We start from the raw sequence: 23,764 nt of genomic DNA, 5'->3' as shown, positions 1-23,764 counted from the left end.
TTATTTTCTAAAGAGTTACATGGCTTGTGTCAGAAGAAGAAAAATTGATCTTTATGGTTGAGCAGGTACTTCTGCCTTTGGGGAGGTCTGATTAACATATAAGGCAGATACATGATACGTACTAGACAAGCGGGAAGAGGACAAGGGCAAAGTTTTATGTTTCAATATTTATTGTCTTGCCTTAAAGTATGTATTTTTATTTCATTACCATGTGCTTTGTTTATGTTAAAAATATGCAGTATATTAATTCTACTTCATTTTAAAAAGCTTTGTTGTTATTGTTGTTTTTCCATCACTAAGTTGTATCTGACTCTTTGCAACCCCTTGGACTGCAGCACGCCAGGCTCTTCTGTCCTCCACTGTCTTCCAGAGTTTGCTCAAATTCAAGTCCACTGAGTCAGTGATGCTATCTAACCATCTAATCCTCTGCTGCCTTCTTCTCATTTGGCCTTCACTTTTCCCCAGCATCAGGAGATGAGTTGGCTCTTCATGCCAGGTGGCCAAAGTATGGGAACTTCAGCTTTAGCATCAGTCATTACAATGAGTATTCAGGGTTGATTTCCTTTAGGATTGACTGGTCTGATCTCCTTACTGTCCAAGGAACCCTCAGGAATCTTCTCCAGCACCACAATTCAAAAGCATCAATTCTTCAGTACTCAACTTCGTTTATGGTCCAGTTCTCACATACAACTTGGCTATTGCTAAAAATATACTGTTAATTTTAGACAGAATTTGGAGAATATGTTACTGATACCACATTCCTTCACAATCATCAGTAGGATGTTTATATTGTTTTCTTTCCTTCTTTTAAATAAATTAGCCACTCTTAAAATCATCTTATTTTAAAGTAGGAAAATAAACTGAAGTAACAGTTGATGATTTAGTTCCCATTTACTGAGTCAGTCAAGACCTTATTTAGCATAAGGTTAAAGTACATAAGGAAAAAATTATGCCTAGTATATTTACATAGCTATGATTAAGAAATTGAATATTTTGCTAATGGTTTGCATTGTTAGCACTATCATTAACTATATTCAAATACATGAATTGATCTTTAAAAAAATATTTTTTATCTCATAAATTATGTCTTTGGAGCACTACAATACTCCCACTATTTACACAGTATAAAAACACAAAGGAAAAGTAAATTCAGTAATTTAATGTCTTATTATACCAGCAATGTATAGATTGCACAACTAAAATTCATTTTATTTGCATACTTAAAAAGATATCTTAAAAATGAAATAGCTTTTGATTATAAAAGTGTCTTTTTGCAAATAGAAAACTCTATATTTTTCTTATTGGCAGCAGTTTAGTTTTGCATGAGTTAGTATTTCCTGCTGTGCTAAACACTAATTCAGAAAGGAAGATTAACAGCAACTTAAGTATTCAAAGGCTAAGTTGCATAGATCAGGCCAGATTAGCTTCCTTACTTCTCAATATTCAAATAGGATATTTTTCTGATACCCTCAAGAGGTTTCTGGAGATTGCAGTACATCATTGTGTTTTCTAATTGCACATCATGTTTCTCAATTTGTACAGAAAATGACAAGTGAGATTTTTCCACAATATGCCTATTCTACCATTGGGGGAATTTTATGTATTTTTTTTTCTTTTTTAAACACAACAGTAGACTATCATTCACTACTGTTTTGAAATATGTCCATGGCCATATTTTCAATTATTATTTATTCATTTATTTGAGACATTAAAAGTAAGAAGCATAACCACTGGACCACCAGGGAAGTCACAAGGCTTTCACTTTTTAAATATCAGATATGGATAGGGTGTATTCTAAATTACATTGGTATTTTCTTACACAACCTTGTAACACACATCCATGATAGACACTATTAAGTAGTTTATGTGAATTATACTAATGTTTAGGAAATCTATATCTTTTAGTATTATTTTCAATATATTTTCTTCTTTAATTCTGATTTTCTTTCTGCTTAACACTTTAAATCTCAAATATGGAAAAAGGGGCCGCGGCGGCCGGAGCGGGACAGCTCGGCGCGGGAGGGAGCGAAGCCGCGCGCGCGGGCAGCGAGCGAGATGCAGCGCCGAAGCTTCCTCCTCCTCGCCCTCCTCGCCTTGCTGGTGCTCACCTCCGCGGTGGCCAAAAAGAAAGACAAAGTGAAGAAGGGAGGCCCAGGGAGCGAGTGTGCCGAGTGGACCTGGGGTCCCTGCACCCCCAGCAGCAAGGACTGCGGCGTGGGATTCCGCGAGGGCACCTGTGGGGCCCAGACGCAGCGCATCCGGTGCCGGGTGCCCTGTAACTGGAAGAAGGAGTTTGGAGCTGACTGCAAGTACAAATTTGAGACCTGGGGGGCGTGTGATGGGGGCACAGGCACCAAAGCCCGCCAAGGGACCCTGAAGAAGGCGCGATACAATGCCCAGTGCCAGGAGACCATCCGAATGACCAAGCCCTGCAGCCCCAAGACCAAAGCCAAGGCCAAAGCTAAGAAAGGGAAGGAAAAGGACTACCGGCCAGGCCCGGATGCCAAGGCACCCTGGCTTCACTCGGAGGCCCGACCCACGCCCTCCCTCCACAGGCTCAAGATGTTACCCACCAGTGCCTTCTGCCTCCTCGTTAGCTTTATCATCATGCCCTGCTTCTTCCCTTTCACTTGCCCACATCACCCCAAGTGCCCAAAGTGGGGAGGGACAAGGGATTCTGGGCAGCTTGAGCACCGCCGCCCCCCCCCCCCCCCCCCCCGCGCGCAAAGGTATTTGATTCCCCTCTACCCACTTTTCTTTTTCGCCTACTGGATGCATTACTAAGAAATAAATAAAATAAATATCTTTTTGTTCCCAATAAAGCTTTTCTTTTAATATATAAAAAAATAAATAAATAAAATAAATCTCAAATATGCAATCTCCAGTAAGCTATTTTAAAGTTTAACCTAAAATTTAAAACGTGACATAATATAAATCATTTTACTAATGTAGACGTTAATGATTATTTGTTTTATTCATGTTTAAGTAGGAATATATTGTGTGATGAAGATGGAATTTCAATTATGTGGTGAAAAGGTGAATTAGAAGTAAGAAACAATGTTGAAAAATAAGCAATTATTTGTTGGGAAAACGGAAAAGCTAAAAATAACATTATATCTTACCTAGTACAAAAATATAATCAAGATGGATTAAATACATACATTTTATGCATATTATACACTCATACATGTGTATATGGGTATATATGTGTGCTGGGTTTCTTCAGTTATGTCTGACTCTGCGACCCTACAGATAGTAGCCCACCAGGCTCCTCTGTCCATGGGATTCTCTAGGCAAGAATACTGGAGTGGGTTGCCCTACCCTCCTCCAGAGGATCTTCCTGACCCAAGGATCGAACTTGTGTCCCTTATGTCCTCTGCACTGGCAGGCAGGTTCTTTACCATTAGCACCATGTGGGAAGCCCATATGCACATATACATACACACAAATACATATTCATATATGCGAGAAAATTGGAAACATTTTATTAACTTTAAGTATAAAGTAGCTTCTAAATCAAATAGTAACGTTAAAGGTAAAGAATGATGATTTGATCCTGTAAAATTAAAACTATTTATGAAACCAAGCTGGATCCCACAGGGCCTTCCCAGATTGAAGCCTGTCTGTGTCTCCGTTTTTGGCCTTCCTCAAGTTCCAAAGAGCAGACTTAAGCAGTTAATTAGAGTCATATGAACCTTAGTTCCTCCTGAAAGGGTATAGAAAATAATCTAACATATCTTTGAGTTGTCCTGAAGAAACTAAGACCCTGCCCAGTAGAGGATGGTGGCTGCATGCTGACAACAAGCACACATGTCAGACTCTTTCCATCCAATCAGTGGATAATTAAGTTACCTGAAACATCACCATGTTTCCTTGTCACCAGCTAATCAGAAAAATGTTCATGAGTGGATCACACATTCTGTGACTCACACCCTTGATGTTGACTTTAAAAGCCCTTGCCTGAAAGCCACCAGGGAGTTTGGGCTTTTGAACACTAGCTGCCCATTCTCCTTGTTGTCCTGCAATAAATATTGTACTTTCTTTCCCCACAACTCAGAGTCAGTTGTTTGGCTTTGTTGTGTATCAGGTGAGTGGACTTGAGTTCAATTTGTTTGGTAACATTTATAGTTACAAGACCACAAAACAGAACTCAGTTGATAACCTAGACCAAAAATATTCATGTGTGCGACAACAAGTAAACTATAAAGAGGTCTTACTTAAAAAAAATGGACAAAATTTATAAATAGACATCTCACAAAAAGTAAATGTTAATAGCCAATAAATGGTAGGAAAGTTGCTTAATATATAGCTCTAATTATGAAACTTTAAAAATGTTTTTTTTTTTCTAGTAAAGCAGATCATTTGACAGTTTTTTTCTTTAGATTTTTATTGTTAAGAGCAGTTTTAGGTTCAAAGCAATATTGGGCAGGAAATACAAGAGATTTTCCTGTACTGTATTATATCCCCTGCCACCATGCATGCACAACTTCTACTGTCATCAACATCCTCCCAAAAGCCATTTACTTGTTACAATTGGCGGACCTGCAATGATAACACCACAATTACCCGAAGTACATAACTTACCTTGGTACATACTTTAGTAGGTACCTGTGAGCTGGACTTAATATCATACAGAATATTTTTACTAGTATATAAATCCTCTGTGATCAGCTTATTCATCTACTCCCTCACCCTCAGGCCCTAGCAACCACAGATCTTTTTTACTCTCTCCATAATTTTGCCTTTTGCAGCATGTCATATACTTGGAATTTTACAATATGTGACCTTTTCTGACTGGCTTCTTTCATTTAGTAACATGCATTTAAAATTCTCCACGTGTCTTTTCATTGCTTGATAGCCCATTTCTTTTTTTTTTTTTTTTCCGCTGAATAATATCCCATTGTCTGGATGTAGCAGTTTATTTATGTTTATTTATTCAGTCACCCATTGAAGGACAACTTGATTGCTTCCAATTTTTGGCAAATATGATTGAAGCTGCTATTAATGTTTATGTGTTTTTCTGTGAAGATAAATTTTCAGATCCTTTGGATAAATGCCAAGGAACATGATTTCTGTATGTTACCGTGTCAGGATGCTTCCTCCAACAAACTGTCCTCCAAAGTTGTTGTGCCATTTTGCGTTCTCATCAGCAATGAATGAGAATTCCTGTTGCTCTACATCTTTATTAGCTGGTGTTGTAGTCTTTTGAATTTTGGGTATTTGAAGGACTGATGTTGCAGCTGAAACTCCAACACTTTGGCCACCTGATGCGAAGAGCTGACTCATTTGAAAAGACCCTGATGCTGGGAAAGATTGAAGGCAGGAAGAGAAGGGGATGACAGAGGATGAGGTGGTTGGATGACATCACTGACTCGATGGACATGAGTTTGGGTAAACTCCGGGAGTTGGTGATGGACAGGGAGGCCTGGCGTGCTATGGCCCATGGGGTCGCAAAGAGCTGGACACAACTAAGCGACTGAACTGAACTGAACTGAATAGGTGTGTAGCAGCCTCTCATTTTTGTTTTCATTTGCAGTTTCCTGATGACAAAAGATGTGAAGCATTTAGCATCCTTTAATATGGTGATTTGTCAGCTGTTTAGCTTCTTTGGTGAGGTATCTGCTATAGTCTTTGGCTGATTTTTTTTCTTGGGTTATTTGTTTCTAACTATTGAATTTTTAAAGTTTTGTTTTTTTCTTTTTTGTGTGTATTTTGGATAACTGTCCTTTACCAGGTGTGTCTTTTGCAAACATTTTCCTGTAGTCCATGGCTTGTTTTCTCATTCCCTTAACATTGCTTTACACAGAGCACAAGTTCTGAATTTTAATGAGGTTAACCTTACCAATTGTTTCCTTCATGGAACATACCTTTATAGTTGTATATAAAAAGCCATTGTTATACCCACGTCATTTAAGTTTTCTCCTATGTTATCTTCCAGGAGTTTTATTGCTTTGTATTTCACATTTAGGTCTATGGTGCATTTGTTGTTGTTGTCGTTTGATATTTATTTTTATTTATTTGGATACACCAGGTCTTTGTTGCGGCGCTTGGGATCTTTGATACTCATTACAGCATGGGAACTCTTAGCTGTGGCGTACGGGATCTTGTTCCCTGACCAGGGATCAAACCCTGGCTCCCTGCATTGGAAGCCAGAATCTTAGCCACTGGGCCACCAGGGAAGGCCCTTATGATGCAGTTTTAGTTAATTCTTGTGAAGATTACTAGGTTTGTGTCCAGATTCATTTTTCCCCTTGTGGATGTTCCAGAACCATTTGTCAAAAAACACTTATATTTGTTTCATTGTTTAGCCTTTTTTCCTTTTGTCAAAAAATCAGTTAACTACATATATGTGGGTCTATTTCTGGGCTCTCTGTTCTACTGTTTTGCCAAGACTGTCTTTATTAGTGTAGGTTTGTAGTAAGTCTTTAAGTTGTGTAGCATCTACTTTTGTTCTTCTCCTTCAGCGTAGTGTTGGGTATTCTGGATCTTATGTCTCTCCATATAAACTTTAGAATAATTTTGCCAATATGCACAAATAACTTGCTGGAATTTTGTCTGATATTGCATTGAGTCCATAGATCAAAGTATTGTCAGGAAAGGATTGATGTCTTGACATACTGAGTCTTCTTTTCCATAAATGGGAATATCTCCCCATTTAGTTATATTTAAATTTTTTTCCATTCCTCTGTATAAACCATGTATATATTTTGTTGAGAAAACAGTTAAACTTCACTTTTGGATGCTAGTGTAAATGACATTGTATTTAGTAACAGACTAAATTTGTTATTGCTAGAATACAGGAAAGTGATGGACTTTGTGTGTTAAACTTACATCCTACAATTTTTCTATAGTTGCTTATTAGTTCCAAGAGGTGTGTGTGTGTGTGTGTGTGTTACTTTTTGTCATTCCAGGAGTTTTCCATCATTCTTTCACCATCTCCTGCAGGTTTTAACTCTCAAAATTGTCCACGTTGAGCCTTTGATGATTGATTGATTACAATTTAGATCTTCCTACCATGGCATTGGTTCCTATGGAGATTTCTACTAATCAATTTCTGCTCTGGTGAACTGTGATTCCCAGTACTCACCTGTTTGTCTCTCCAACCCATGGATCTGAGAAGCATTGTTGATTTTTCAGTCTGTTCAGCTTTAACTTGTTGTTAGGATGGAGCGGCATTTTCTACATTTCTTATATGCAGAATAAGAAACCAGAAGTTCAAAATGTTATTTTGTTTCAATCATAGAATATAACCTGTTGTATATTACCATCTATATGAAGAAAAATATGCAGGTCTACATGCATGTATGCATTCATACTAAGTCACTTCAGTCGTGTCCAGCTCTTTGTGACCCTGTGGACGATAGCCCACCAGGCTCCTCTGTCCATGGGATTCTCCAGGCAAGAATACTGGAGTGGACTGCCGTTTCCTTCTCAGGGGATCTTCCCAACCCAGGGATCGAACCTGCATCTCTTATGTCTCCTACATTGGCAGGCAGTTTCTTTACCACTGGCGCCACCTGGGGAGCACACGTGCATGTATATATGCACATAAATACACAGAAAACCAAACTGAACAGAATCGGACTTCCCTTGTGGCTCCGCTGGTAAAGACTCCGCCTGCAATGTGGGAGACCTGGGTTCGATCGCTAGGTTGGGAAGATCCCCTGGAGAAGGGCTGCCCACTGCAGTATTCTGATCTAGAGAATTCCATGGACTTTATAGTCCATGGGATCACAAAGAGTCGGACATGACTGAAAGACTTTCACTTTTTCCTACCACATAATTAAAATAATGATTATGCCTGGAAGGGTCAAAAACAAAGTGTTGGGAGTTGTGGCCATGCCAGGTAGGCAGAATAGGGAGTAAAGATACGCTAACATTTACTTTATATATTTCTTTACTGTTTAGATATATTATAGTAATTTTATATTTGTGCATTTAAAAATTTTTTCTATTTGAATGCAGTTTGTAATTAAAATGTCTATTTCATGACAGCCTTAATAAATCAACTTGAATTAGAGCTTAAAAAATGTGATAATAATTTTCTTTTACCTGCAGGTGAGAAAGCAAATTCCAGACAAATTCAGATACAGATACAGAAACAAAGATGGTATTGATCCAAGAATAAGATTTCCACATAAGGTTTCTCACCTAAAATTCAATTCACTGATTCATGTATTCTATTGATTATCAGCAGGATATACTGTTTCTAACCTCAAGAAAACAGCTATTTTATGATTGGTAGATGTTTTTGTGCTTTCTTAAATTTTATGAAGCACAAATTGCAACACATGGCACAAAGCTTCATAATATAATACTCAGATATGTCTTCTATTATTTCATGAGCTATCAATTCCTGTTTATTATTTAAATACTTTGGCAGCAGTACACTCCACCCCCATTACACATAAGCACAGAACAATGCATCTTATCTTGTGAACTAGGAAATTGAAGGTTACAAATTCAGTTCTTTGTGATTTTCTGAAACTCATATAACAATTACTGTAACACTAGAATTAACATTGCATTCTTGACTCTCAGTCCAGTACTTTTTCTAATACAAACATCATAGTTCTAAAGTGCTACAGATATCCTCACTAGTTGGCACTAAACATTTAATGTTTGTGAAGCGCTGAATTAGTCTCGCTAATAGAAATAAGAGTTCACTTAAAAGAAAAAAAAAAAAATTACAGCTTTGCTGCCTTTTAGCTCTACTGTCTGTCCTTTTGGAAAACTTCTGTGATATATCAAAATTAAAGAAGATAATACTTATTACAACATTGACTACATATCAGACACAATTCTTAGTGCCTGGCATTTCTTAAGTAATTTAATTCTCACAACAAACCTGTAAGGTAGGCATCCTTCTTATCATTCCCCTTTTATACATAAGGGTGAAGCAATGAGATGCCAAATGGTTTGCCTAAGGAAATAGTGGAAGTAATGACCAAGCCAAGATGTAAACCTAAGCAGTGTGATTTGAGTGACCTTGTTCTTAACTCTGCCTTTTGGATGGTAGAAATCTCTTTGAACTATGTGTTTGATAAAATTCTGTTTTATGGCATCACAGTATGCATAACAGCGCTAGTTGCATAGTAGGAACTCAGTTTTTAAAACTCATTACTTTCTATTTTTTAATTTGTTTTCCTTTTTTTTTTAAAGTATGGTTGATATATAAGTTAGAGATGTACTATATGCTGCTGCTGCTGCTGCTAAGTCGCTTCAGTGGTGTCTGACTCTGTGCTACCCCATAGACGGCAGCCAACCAGGCTCCCCCATCCCTGGGATTCTCCAGGCAAGAATACTGGAGTGGGTTGCCATTTCCTTCTCCAGTGCATGAAAGTGAAAAGTCAAAGTGAAGTCGCTCAGTCGTGTCTGACTCTTAGCGACCCCATGGACTGCAGCCTTATCAGGCTCCTCCGTCCATGGGATTTTCCAGGCAAGAGTACTGGAGTGGGGTGCCATTGCCTTCTCCGGATGTACTATATAGTGATTCTCAATTTTTAAAGGTTACACTCCACTTGTCATTATTATAAAATATTGGCTATATTCCATGTGTTGTACAAAATATCTTCACAGCTTATTTTATACCTGATAGTGTGTACCTCTTAATCCCTTACCCCTATATTCTCCCTCCCACTTCCTTCTCCTCACTGATAACCTGTCTCATCATATTCTTTTGACCTTGTTGTGGTCTGTAGTCTTATATTCTCTGCTAGACAGCAGACCCCATAAAGGTGGGATCACAAGTCTTATTTTTCTTTGGGTCTCCTACTGGGTTCAGAATTGTGCTTTACCTGAAGTAAGTGCTTTTTAAGGCACTTGTTAAGTAAAGAATGAGTAAATTAAGGACTAAAGATGAAATAAATTGCCAAATAATTGAATGAATAAATGAAGGAAATGTTTTTTTTTTCTTTTTTTAGAAAATACTTGATTCAATATTAGAAGACAATATCTTAAGATATCACTAAAGATTTCCTTTGAGAGAGTAATGTAATTTAGTTTTTTCATTCCTGTTAAGTGTGCATGTATAAAGTGTGTATATGTCATAAAGGAACTTGGAATGCTGTATCAGTGCTCAGTGTGACTGTGGCTGCTTCAAGATTACTATATTCAGGAGAGCTTAGTTAGACTAATTTCCCCCTGAATTTAAATGTGGATGCCTCCTTTAGGTATTATAAGTGAGGTTAATGAAACGTTAACTTTGAATTCTAGTTGGGACCATTTATATGCTAATTATTAAGCAAAGACAGTCTGAAAAACAAATACACAACTGTACTCAAGACACCTTAAAAAAACACTCTTCTTATGGTGGGTCACTGCTATTTTTTAGCTAGTGTAGAATGACTTCTTTCATACAGTTTTTCTCTATGTAATTTTTCTCAACTTAGCTTATTTAAGAAAATCCTTCTCTGACTTTATACCATTCCCTCCAGAGTACCCCACATTTTGTATGACACACTAAAACAGAGGGAAATAAATACCTGCTGCACAATATTCTAAGAATTGGTGCATAAATAACATTAAATAAACAAACACTCTAGTGTGAGACTTCATGATAATCATAATCGCATTATGGTCATCATCCGTTTACTTTTAGCAGGCAGTTTTATTTAACATCTGTAAGTACCTGTGAAAAGCAAAATGCAAATGCACTGCAAGTATCTCTTGAAAGATATATGGTATTGAATCATTGTTACCATTGGATTTTACTTTTGGAATATTTTTTCTCATTAATTTAGTTTCATAGTGTCTGTGGTAAGAGAGCCACTGAAATGGAATCACTGAACACAATGCAGTCATGGGCAGGAACAGAACATCACTCTGGTTAAGAAAGACCTGTTTCATCTGGAGTTTTTGCTTAGAGGTTGTTTTTAACCTGCCTATGTGAACAAGAAATTGTTAATTTCAAGACAGATTAACTTCTTTCTAAAACTTGCCTCTTCTCTTTAGTCAGAAAGCTTAGAAGTGAGTTTGTCACTTCTTATCCATAGCAGTTGGAATAGATTTTTTTTTCCCTTAAGATGCAAGGGCCATTGATAAGCTGGTAACACAAGCTTCCTCCTGTTTATTCATTCACTTAGCAATCCTTTATTAAGCAGTGACCATGTGACTGATTCTTAAGCAGAGTTCTACTTTCACATGGCTAACAACATTACCAACAGACTGTAGGGGAGAGTTCCTGCAGGAAGAAACTATTCTATTAAAATTTTCCTATCAAAATATATTTAAAGTATTTTATCTATTTTTGCATAGCTAATGTATGTACAGAATACAATTTAAAAGGTGCACATAGATGCCCCTTTCAAAAGTAAATCTGCGTCCCACTCCTATCTTTTTCTTCCTTAGGTACAAACACAGCTGCTAGTATGATGGGTAGGCTGTGTGTAGAAGAATTTGATTGCAGAAGGGCATTCCTGAGGTGAGGGCAAGGGGAGCAGGGATACATGTGAAAATACAGGGCCACGAAAAGTGAAGATTTGAGGAATTACTGAAAAATATTTCAGAACATCTAGGGCAGAAAAGTGGCTTATTGGGTAGAGGAAAGAAAAGCTGGTGCAAGAGCAGGCTACAGGCAAAGAACTGTAGTCTGCTTTTGAAGCCAAAGCACTTTCTCTTTTACAATATTTTAAACAGTCATCATCATACATATATTAATATAATGTCCACTGAATATAACAAGATTTAACCTACATTTATTGACTATCTAATAAGTACTAGGCATATATAGACTCTTCCTTTTAGGCTTTCTCTATCTGTTGAGGTAAAGAAACAAACAAAAAAAGACACTATTTGGGAATAAATAATTAAAAGCAAAATCTCCTCCCAGAATGTGATGCCCATCACAGGAAATCCACTAAGAAACTGCAAAGAGAGAAAGAAATCTTACTTTTTTTATATAATCAGGTAGATTATCAGTCATCACATAAATGTTCCCAAGATAAACGATACATAGTCCTCACCAAGAGGACTTAATGACACGTCTTTCACATATAGTTCATCCTAAATTTACTTAGTTGGGATGGTCTTCTGTATTATCCAAAGAAAAAATAAGTTCTCATATCTTTTAGACATATGGTAGTTTGCAGTTTAGAGCACATCTCTTAAATTCCCAAGGCTGCTCTTTTCCTTGATGATTACATTTTGAGGACTCAGTAGTTCCCAGGTCCAAGGGTTAGACTCTTGTGTGCCCCCCAGCAAGAGGCTTGTTTAGCAGTTAAAATCATTTACATACATGTTAAAGGGAGATAAGACTTTGAATGATAAGTTTTCTAAAATAAATGTTTTAAGAAAAAGAAAGCACATACATTGAACTGGATGGTTTTCTGTAAGGGGAAAGAGGCAAAGACCTATGGGACAACATTAAACTCACCAACATTCTCATTATAGGGGTCCCAGGAGGAGAAGAGAGAGAGAGAAAGGACCTGAGCAGTTATTTGAAGAGATAATAGCTGAAAGTTTCTCTATCGTAGAAAAGGAAATGGTCACCCAAGTCCAGGAAGCACGGAGAGTCCCAGGTAGGATAAACCCAAGGAAGAGCACACTGAGACATGTAGTAATCAAACTGACAAAAACTAAAAGCAACAAGGGGAAAATGACAAAGAACATTCAAGGAGACTTCCATAAGGTTATCAACTGATTTCTCAGCGGTAACTCTGCAGGCCAGAACAGAGTGGCATGATATGTTTAAAGCGATAAAGGGAAAGAACCTACAACCAAGAATACTCTACCCAGCAAGGCTCTCATTCAGATGTTTTTGAGAAATCAAAAGCTTTACAAACAAGCAAAAGCTAATAGAATTCAGCACCACCAAGCCAGCTTTTCAACAAATGCTAAAGGATTGCCACTAGGCACGGATAAGACTAGCAACTTAAAATAACCTTGCACACATATAGACTGCTATATCAAAACCTCAAAAAAAAAAAAAAAGGAGAAAATGGAAGTTTTCCCTTATTTTCAGCATAGAGAATTGTCTCTCTCTCTTTTTTTTTTTCCAGTTTGTATTTGCCATTGCAGCCCTCCCTTTAGTACTGCAATACAGTGACACAAATTTCTAACTCCATTGCTGTAGTCACCTTTCTCTGGACAAGTTGTCACACTCTAAATAATGGGCAAGTCTGTAGTAAAATACAACATAAAGTAATTGCCAGATCCTGATCAAATAACAAATTTATTAAATTTCACAAAATCCATACAGTGTTTGTCTGGAGCAATAATAATCTTTAACCATATCATGCAAATAGTAAATGGCTAAATTAAATTCTTGATTATCACTACACAAAAGTTTCTTTTCTAGTCATATATTAATTTTACAAATAATTGTGACATCTTTATACTTGCATTTTCAAATGAATTAGTAGCTCAAATGAATAACTGTTAGTTCCTTATAAAGTCTTACCCAATCTAAGCCTAAATAATAGCTTTAGCACTGAAGCCTGATAATGTAAAAGTTTAATTAAGAGTTTTGCTTGTAAGGCCCACTATATTTCTCCTGAATTCCAGTCAATCACAGAAATACCATAACTTTTGTACAACAATTTAGGCCAATTAGTTATTGTCCTATCTTCCCATGATTGTTCCCAGATTAAATACATTTGTAGCCATCATCTAGGATCAACGCCTTGTTATGAGGCACTCACTGAAAGGTACAGATTGAAAGTCCAGTGTTTAATGTATATGGCTTTAGTTTTGAAGAGAAACACACCCCATGGGTCACTTTTTTTTTTTTTTTTTTTCTGCACTGGATCTAAATTGGTAGTAATACAATTATAATAGGCAACTCATATAAAATCTCTGTGACTAACAGACATTCACCTTTGTTTCGTTGTTGTTTAGTTGCTAAGTCACATCCAACACTTTTGTGACTCACTAGCTTATAGCCAACCAGGCTTCTCTGTCCATGGGATTTCCCAGGCAAGAATACTGGAGTGGGTTGTCATTTCCCTCTACAACCCAGGGACTGAACTTAGGTATCCTGCATTGCAGGTGGATTCTTTACTGTCTGAGCAACCAGGAAGGTGAATCTCTATATAAGTACCAAACTTCTGTTTGTCTGTTATTAAGGTTTTCTTTTTTGTTACTTCATCCTTTAGGTATACCTGTGAACACAACATTTTTGTATCAAATTTAGAACTTGAGTACCTGGATGCATATTAGTTACCTTTACTTTCTTATTATCAAAAGTTACTCAGGAAGATAATCCATTTTTACTCTAACAATAGTCAGATAGTTTAACCTAAAAATCCAGAACCTGTTGATGCTGTAAGTACAATTTGGAACATTGGGAATGAGATTATGGGAACCATTTCTAGGAGTGCAGAAAGAAAAAGTAAATGTAATAAATGATATGTTTATTTTCTAGTAAAGTGTGGTTCTTAAAGAGATAATGAAACAATTCTACAGCAATAGAATAGAAACAACTCTACTTTGGAGAAGGCAATGGCCACCCACTGCAGTACTCTTGCCTGGAAAATCCCATGGACGGAGGAGCCTGGTGGACTGCAGTCCATGGGGTCGCGAAGAGTCCGACACAACTGAGCGACTTTACTTTCACTTTTCACTTTCATGCATTGGAGAAGGAAATGGCAACCCACTCCAGTGTTCTTGCCTGGAGAATCCCAGGGATGGCGGAGCCTGGGGGGCTGCTGTCTATGGAGTTGCACAGAGTCAGACACGACTGAAGCGACTCAGCAGCAGCTACAGAATAGAACAGCAATACATCTATGAGAACACTAATAAGTTTGCTAGAATACCTACATTCAGTGTCAATATTAGTAACTCTGGAAAAACTAAAGTTTCTTTTGGGGGAACCATAGTCTAGTCCTCTTAAGAGGCTGGGTCCCCATGGGAAGCATGACTCCATCTTGTTTTTTGTTTGTTTTTCACATAGATAGCAACAATATGAACAATATGAAAGCATCTCTCCCAGTACGATGACAGCTTGTCTTGTCTTTCCTATCCAACATTTCTATGTACACAAAATTTGGTCAGTAGGAATGGCAGATTTCTTCCAAGTCCTTCTAGATCATTATGATTTTATGTCTCAAGGTTTCTAAGGAAAGAAACCTTGTTAAGTATTGGACATAATTATGACAGAATTCAATCAAATCATATGTACAATATGGTCTCAGGCCTAAATTTATAAGCTTAATACATACATTAAATTAAGTTTAATACACACATTACATTTATAGGCTTAATACATACATTAACTTAAATTTAAGGAAAATGATTCTGTGTTTAATGGTAAAAATCACTCTAATTTTTGACAAGGCTAGTGGTAAAGCTGAAGACCATCTTGACATAGCAGATTTCAGAATCTTAGCTAAGGAGTTGTATATAGTTTGATTTATTCACTGTATTTTCTAGGGCACTAAGGACTTTCGGAATTTGTAAATATTTGCATAATTACTTGACAAACATAAAATTACTTCCTCTGTCTGATTTAAATGCTCTAATAACCCACAAGTAGAAATTATGTTTATTATGAATCTTTACCATCACCTGAAAATTGTTTTCTTTTGACGAAAGAAAGATTTTATTTATCATACACACTATAATTAGACAAAATCTCTTAACCTTTTACAATATTGGTTTTATGAAACCCAGGTGCCACCTGGTTTTTGGTGAAGTCAGGAAGAACATCCTGTGCTTATATTGGGAGTAGCCTATAAATAATTATGTTGACAAAGAGCACATTTTAAAAACACGTTTTTGATAATTTTGTCAAAATTATCAATGCATGCATTGTAAGAGTCTAGTGTCTCTAAAATCCCTGTTTTATTCAGATGATTCTATTGATGGCACACAGCACAGATCAAGCAATTGGAAACTTTGGTACAGGAATTATTTTGTTAAGTAATTCCATACTCCAGTCAAATTTCTTTTAGCCAGTCCCTTTTGTAATCCATTTACTTTTTTTTTTAGCATGTATTTTTTAAATGAACAAACATTTCTTATTGTATGAAAAGGGAGATTCTAAGTTTGGAATTTGCCATATTTTAACAGCAACTCTGGCAGCTCTGTCAACAAAATGAATCACTGCTACCTGGGCAGGCAGTTGTTAAATCTCTACCAAATCAGCTATCACTTTTCTATGAGATATTTTTAGTACTAACAGGAGTAAAAAATCCTCAATTAAGAAAAAAAAATTACTTTGTTGTATGACAGATGCCAAATATATATTTATCATTAGTACGTATAGTCTGTATATTCATTTAAAATCCAGAACCAAGAAATGCATCTCTAATAACAGCTGTCAACTTGATCTGCTTGTGCACACCTATTTCTATAGACTGGACGGAGTGAGTGTGGAGATCCCTTCAGAGGCTGACCAGAATGGATTATTCTCTTCCATAAAGAACGCTAATGGAGCAGCCAACTCACCTGTCTTTAATCTTTTTGCTTCTTCACCTAGATCTACATTGTGCCCAACTGAGTAGTTGCTGCTAAAGTTTCAGTAATAGTCTCTCCTTAGGCACCCCACTCCAGTACTCTTACCTGGAAAATCCCATGGACAGAGGAGCCAGGTAGGCTGCAGTCCATGGGGTCGCTAAGAGTTGGACACGACTGAGTGATGTCACTTTCACTTTTCACTTTCATGCACTGGAGAAGGAAATGGCAACCCACTCCAGTGCTCTTGCCTGGAGAATCCCAGAGACAGGGGAGCCTGGAGGGCTGCTGTCTATGGGGTCGCACAGAGTTGGACACAACTGAAGCGACTTAGCAGCAGCAGCCTTCCTATTACCTTTTCCCTAAATGTGGGCTTTGATATCTAGTAAGAGAGCCAAGATAAACCTGAGTCAAGAGGAATTTTGACCTGCCCTTGGATCCATGCCAGTAATTTCTGAGAAAATCTCAACAAACTACTGATTAAATCCTTTGGGGAGTTCACCTCTCTTTTGGGTACAGCAGTGTAGATTCTCTCAGCAGACCTTTAGCATAAGGCTTCAGTTCTGCCATTGTTAACCCCTTTTAGGGCTCTACTGCCCTCAGACTTTTCATGGTTGTGGGGAGAGGCATATAGTTGGCTTCCCTTGCCCACCATACCCTTTATTGTGATGATCTCCTGTGATGTGCTTATGAAGAAGGAATTCATAGGGCCTGGACTCCATCTTAGGCCTGTTCATGCTGATCATGCTTGGCCACCTTTCCAATGGACTCTGAACTCTGTGTTTAGTGCCTATGAAAACAGCAACCGAAGGATAAGACCCCCTCCAGACGGGGGAACCTTGAAGATTGTATCTAGGTTACTCATCGCCTAAGAGAAAACATACACTAATCACGCTTTCCTCCAGACAGGCCATACATTTTTCCGTATCAGTGAGTGTAACCTCAGGTTTATTGATTATTGGCTGATTGTTTGACTGTTTGAGCACATGAGCACATAGCACGTGAATGATGGGGTTATTGGGATTGTATTTTCCTTGGTTTATGTAAGTCTCAAGGAATTTGGAGTGGTGGGTTCAGACATGTACACGTGGGGTATAAAAGATTTTCACAAATGCTGATCGGGGTCCTTGGCTAAGAGGATACTCTGCCTTGGGCCCGCCGGTGTAATAAACTGCACTCCACTATCTGCATTGTCCTTCTGAGTGAGTTTGTTTCCCAGAACGCATGGCTACACTTACTCCATCTAAGGAGCAAAGTCCATGCAGTACCAGTGAATGCCTCCAGCCATGGAGCTTTAAACTAATAACATGCTGTGCTGAATATTTCTGGAGTCACAGAGAAAATAAGCCTTACAAGAATAATATCAACTGCTGAGAAAGGCATACCAATTACCCAGGAGGTGTGGGTAGTTTCTCAATGGTTTCAGCTTTACTGGCACCAAATAGGAAGGGCTGATTCTCCTTCATATATATATATATAATGTTAATTATTTGGCATTTTGTTTTCCCTCCCTGTGTTGACATTTATCTGCTTAACACCTTTTGTCTCTGCCTTTTTCAGATTGTCTATATGGAAGCACAGTCTTTTATGCAAGTTCTCAATTATTTTCAAATCGGGTCTCTTGATCATGTCTGTTTTCCTAGTTACACAATGTGTGGAAAAGAAGGTACTCATAAAGGTGAATCTGACTGAAGACATGAAGTGGACACAGGACTAGACCACAAGACAGGCAAACCTACATCCTCAAACAGGACAAATATAATGTGTTAATGGTTAAAGACCGTGATGCTGGGAAACATTGAGGGCAGGAGGAGAAGGGGACGACAGAGGATGAGATGGTTGGATGGCATCACCAACACAATGGACATGGGTTTGGGTGGATTCCGGGAGTTGGTGATGGACAGGGAGGTCTGGCGTGCTGTGGTTGGTGGGGTCGCAAAGAGTCGGACACGACTGAGTGATTGAACTGAACTGAATGGTTAAAGAAGTTGTACCTTTGTCCTTTTGTGAAGGAAATATATTAACTAAAGAAACTGTCCATCACATCCCCTCTCAGTCATTGCATCCCAACCTCTGAGTCAGTTGGAATCAGGGAGAGATGAAAAGACACAAGAGAAACAGAGGGCATAGCAAAAGAAAGAATGCAGGAGAATTCTGTGAAAGAAAAGGTGCCCAGGGAGGGCCATCTCCAAATATGCTTCAATGGAATATTAATTATTTTAGAAGTTACTTGAGTGTCTACTAAAGGAAAATGCACAACCTAGAAGTTACAAGTTAAGTTTTACTCAGAGATCTTACTAAGGACTATAGGTGGGGACACAGCCTGCCAGATAGCTTTGAAGAACGCTTAGAAGAGTTAAGGGAGAGGCCAGGATATATACCAGTTTTTGCTGGGCCAGGGCGGGAGAAGTAGGGAAGCATGTAGTTAAATATCAAAAGATTAGGGCTAATCACAAAAACAGACATGTTGAGTTAATGACTTTAGAGTATTGTTTACTGTGAGTTGGGTCCTACTCTTGGCGACCCTATGGACTGCAGCATGCCAGGCTTCCCTGTCCTTCACTATCTCCTGCAGATTGCTCAAGTTCATGTCCATTGATTCAGTGATGCCGTCCAACCATCTGATCCTCTGTTGCCCTCTTGCCCTTAATCTTTCCCAGCATCAAGATCTTTTCCAGTGAGTCGGCTCTTTGCACCAGTTGGGAATATGCAAGAATCTGGGCTTACTGAAATTATTCCTTAGATTGCGTCTTAACTATCTAAGAAAATTATACAAAGCACAGAATGTTTTCTGTTTTTCTCCATCCAGATCTTCGTTTTCTGAATGTTGAATTTTAAGCCAACTTTTTCACTCTCCTCTTTCACTTTCATCAAGAGGCTTTTTAGTTCCTCTTCACTTTCTGCCAGAAGGGTGGTGTCATCTGCATATCTGAGGTTATTGATATTTCTCCTGGCAATCTTGATTCCAGCTTGTGCTTCCTCCAGCCCAGAGTTTCTCATGATGTACTCTGCATATAAGTTAAATAAGCAGGGTGACAATATACAGCCTTGACGTACTCCTTTTCCTATTTGGAACCAGTCTGTTGTTCCATGTCCAGTTCTAACTGTTGCTTCCTGCCTGCATACAGGTTTTCAAGAGGCAGGTCAGGTGGTCTGGTATTCCCATCTCTTTCAGAATTTCCCACAGTTTATTGTGATCCACACAGTCAAAGGCTTTGGCATACTCAATAAAGCAGAAGTAGATGTTTTTCTAATGTTTCTAAGCTAATGTTTAGCACTGTAATTCCAAGTTAAATGACCAATGCTTCAAAATGTTAATTCAGTCTCTAGTTAAATCTAGATACATAAATATCTGACATTCAGGTTTGTTTTCCATTCTCCTGCCTATATTTTCTATAGTTTCTTATTGATATTCTATAAGCACTCATCTCTGAAATAAAAGGCATGAATTTTGCTTTTATTAGCCTTAGTTACCGACAGTAAAATGGCAAAAAGCGAAAAAGTAAAAGTGTTAGTTGCTCATTTGTGTCTGACTCTTTGCGACTCCATGGACTGTAGCCTGCCAGGCTCCTCTGTCTAGGGAATTCTCTAGGCAAGAATACTGGAGAGGGTAACAATTACCTTCTCAAGGCCATCTTTCTGATCGAACATGTGTTTCCTGCACTGCGGGCAGATTCTTTACCATCCGAGCCACCAGGGAAGCCCAAATGGCAAAAGCCCATTCTAAAACTTTTAAGACATCTAATCATCTGAAATTATACATGAAAAATTTAATAATTCAGGTTATATGCATGTGAATAAGAAAACAACTCTTGGAGTTATTCAAATACTTCAGGAAAAAAAAAACTATAGGAAATGGACATCTTAGTTTTATTATACCTACTATAATAAATATTATAAATTATATTTCTATAATACATAGAAGTAAATATTTAAAAATAGTATAAATATTAGGTATACAATTAAATAAATATAATTTTATTTCCAATAATAAAATTAAGAAATGATTCCTGCTTCTATCATTTTCATTTATCTTTAGCCTAAGTCTTCAAGTTTAACATTTAGAAGTGCACTGCATTGTCAGTTTTACTGAACTGAAAAATGTTGATTTGCCCCCAACTTTTTCTGCTCGGTTTATGAAATTGCTTTCAGTTTAAATTACTGATATTTACTCGGAAGAAGATAATGGTAGGGATACACTGCTTTGGTGATTTCATTATGATGACATAAATTAATCTTTTATCCAAATAGACACTATATTTAAAAGAATAAAAAGGGACATAAATACTAGATTAGCTTTGTTGAGGAGGAATCCCTCTTAAATTCTTTTGGCTAGTCTAATTTAATTTACACAAGATAGATTAACAGAAGAAAAAACATTAATTTGTACCTATGGCAATCTCATAGAAGTAGAACCCAAGAAGTAACCAAAGCGAACAGGTTTAATATATTATAGACAAAGGACCAATACATTTGTGAGGAATTGACAGGACATAGAAACTTAAATTTTGAGTGCTTAGTTAGTGAATAATCCAAATAGAGTTTGGGATTAGTAAAAAAAAAAAAAGTAACAATGTTTATTTACATAGCCTGTAAAGCCCTGAATTTCCTTATCGCTGGTGACAAGAATGTCTGTCCACCTCTTGGTATGAAGAGGGTACCCTTGGTATTGGAGATGTTTTCAGGTAGATGGGGAGAGGGTCAGAGTGTGTTTTTTGCACCAGTTGTTTTTTTAAGTAACTTTAATTTTAAAAAATCAATATTCCACTTTGTCACATTTTAGGGTGGCCTGCCCCGAGCCCCAATTGTTTAAAAATGTTAGACTAATATTTGCTAGTTTTTGGTCATACAGATGAACTTAATGGCATAATATGTTGATTGCTAATAAAGTCATTTAATATTCTACACATCCGCATATTTATCAGCTCTAAGTGCAGTCTTGCAATCAGCAATTTCCCCATGATAACTCTCCTGTGGTGCTTGGCAAGATAACATAATGCCTGATGAGAAGTAAGGCACTCTTGAACCAAGAGGTAGTCAGCTTTCAATTTTGGTACAAAGGAAATGAGCTCACTCTGCTGCCCCAGGCATCAGAGTTAGCACTGAGCAGGGCACCCCCTGAGCAAGGAAAACCCAAGCAAGGCTAATCATTTAAAAGAGATCTGCAACATTTTCAAAATATTTTTAAAAGATGAAACAGATTGTTATGCACCCATTAGTAATATATACTTAGCATTAAAAATCCCTTTCAGTGAAAGAATCTTATAATTTTAAAAAATAGAGTCCTTATTAGGTGTCATACACATATTAAAACATTATAATAAATAGCTATTCCCAAAGAATTGCAGCTCACAGAATATTCTTGGTACATGATGATGCTTTAAAGAGGTTGTACATTTCTTACCATTATTAACACTAATGTAGCTACACTTGTGTACATATTTTACTGTTTAAAATGCAATGTGATGGAATAAGACCTAGCTATATTTGCTTTTCTATTACTAAGTCAAGAACTAAAATGCAAAATACTTTGGGGAAAGTTGAAGTGCAATATGATTCTATCCCTAACCATATTTTGCTGTAAGTACCTTTCTAATTACATTCCCTCAAGATATGAAAGAAGTGCAAATTGTTCACCTTCTGTCATGAACTATATTGGGACCTGGTATATTTTAGATAACTAAATTGTTACCTAACTATTACCAACCCAGGTTCAGCAAAAAGTCAATAATCAAAAGGCAAGTATCAGTGGAAAGGAGAGATGCTTTAATCAGAAAAGCCAGCAATCTGGGAGAAGATGGACTCATATCCTGAGATCAACTCTGAAGATTCTGCTCAGCCATAAGTTTTTAAAGAAAAAACAGGTGTGGGAGAGGGGAGAGAATCTCAGTGAATCATCAAAGTAGGAGGTTGGGTTCTGCATCCCTCAGTTGAGTGCAGAGTGGCTGACTGTCTCTTCATAGCTTATCTTGCCCCTGTGATCTATCTGCAGGATTGCTAAAGGAGCTGTTGGGGTAGAGAGCTAGTCATTTTTAACTACCTCATTCTTTGTTCTTACTTCTTTGTATCTAGGAAAAGAATTGGTGGGTTAGGCCAGGTGTGCAGTTAGGATCATTTAGTGATCGCATTCTTTTTATTTACATATTTATTAGCTATGCCAGGTCTTCATTGCTGCATGGGCATTTCTCTAGTTGCAGCGAGTGGGACTACTCTCTAGTTGCCGTGGGCTGGCTTCTCACTGCGGGGTCTTCCCTTGTTTCTGAGCATGGCCTGTAGGGTGGGTAGGCTTCAGGAGTTGTGATTCCTGGGCTCTAGAGCACAGATTCAATAGCTGTGGCACATGAGCTCCATGGAGTGTGGGATATTCCTGGACCACAGGATTGAAAGCATGTCTCCTGCATTGGCAGGCAGATTCTTTACCACTGAGCCACCAGGGAAACAGTGATCTCATTCTTATAATTAGGTTCTTTCAAGGTTAGAGAATGACAGAAAACAGCAAACAGGAAAGAAGCAGAAGAGCAGCTTTCAAAATATGTTAAATAATAGTGAATAGTACCTTCTAGATTCTTCTTAAATTGCTCTTTTCCTTTGGAACTAAAGTAACTACTATTTAATAATCTAGTGCCCATATATATCTTACTAAATATATATATATAAAACAAAGAAAAATATGCAAGATGATTTCTTTCATGAAAACACTTGAACAAATTACTCCCTATGTATTTATCAAATGCCTACTTTGTGCCTCTTCTTGGGATAGATCAGTGAAAACAAAAAACCAAAAATCCTTGGTGTCATGGAACTTATGTTTTCACGGACAGGGAGAGACAGTAATAGTAATTAATGGGTAATATTAAATTAGGCTCTATTAAAGGTGATTAAATTGTGTAACAGTAAAAAAGAAAAAAGTAAGGCAGGATAAGGGAAATCCAGAATGCTACTTAAGATGGAGAGGTGTGTAGCTATGTTAGAGAAGATGGCCAGGGAAGAACCTCACCGAGAAGAGGACAATTTGAGCAAAAACTTATAAAAGGTGAACCATGTACATATGAGAAGGGCAGAACACCGAAGAAAGAAAATTTAGCCAGTGAAAAGGTGCTAAGGGAAGAATATATTTGCTGAACTAGAAGAGCAAGAAAGACAATGTTGCTGGAACATTGTAGAAAGAAGTAGAAAAGTAGGTCAGAGAGGGAATGGGGGACCACATCAAGTAGAGCCTTGCAAGCCTGTGCTAAGAGCTTTGGATTTTAACTCTGAACCAAATGTGGAGCTACCGGAGAGCATTGAGTAAATAAGCTGAGTTATTTTAGAAAGATCCCCCTGGCTTCTTTGTTAGCTATTGAACTTGGAAAATAAGAATGAAAACAAGTAG

At 37.6% G+C, this 23,764-nt stretch overlaps 1 pseudogene across 1 annotated transcript; it reads left to right on the top strand.

Annotated features, from left to right (window-relative positions):
• Window positions 1–1,980: 1,980 nt before the first annotated feature.
• Window positions 1,981–2,838, top strand: LOC113907765 (annotated as a pseudogene). Its single transcript, XR_003515271.1, has one exon. The product of XR_003515271.1 is annotated as a midkine pseudogene (transcript).
• The last annotated feature ends 20,926 nt before the right edge of the window (window positions 2,839–23,764 follow it).

This window comes from Bos indicus x Bos taurus, chromosome 17 (genome assembly GCF_003369695.1).
Source record: "Bos indicus x Bos taurus breed Angus x Brahman F1 hybrid chromosome 17, Bos_hybrid_MaternalHap_v2.0, whole genome shotgun sequence".
Taxonomy (NCBI): domain Eukaryota; kingdom Metazoa; phylum Chordata; class Mammalia; order Artiodactyla; family Bovidae; genus Bos; species Bos indicus x Bos taurus.
Note: the sequence above shows the minus strand (reverse complement) of the source record. Positions and strands in the feature narration are given on the sequence as shown.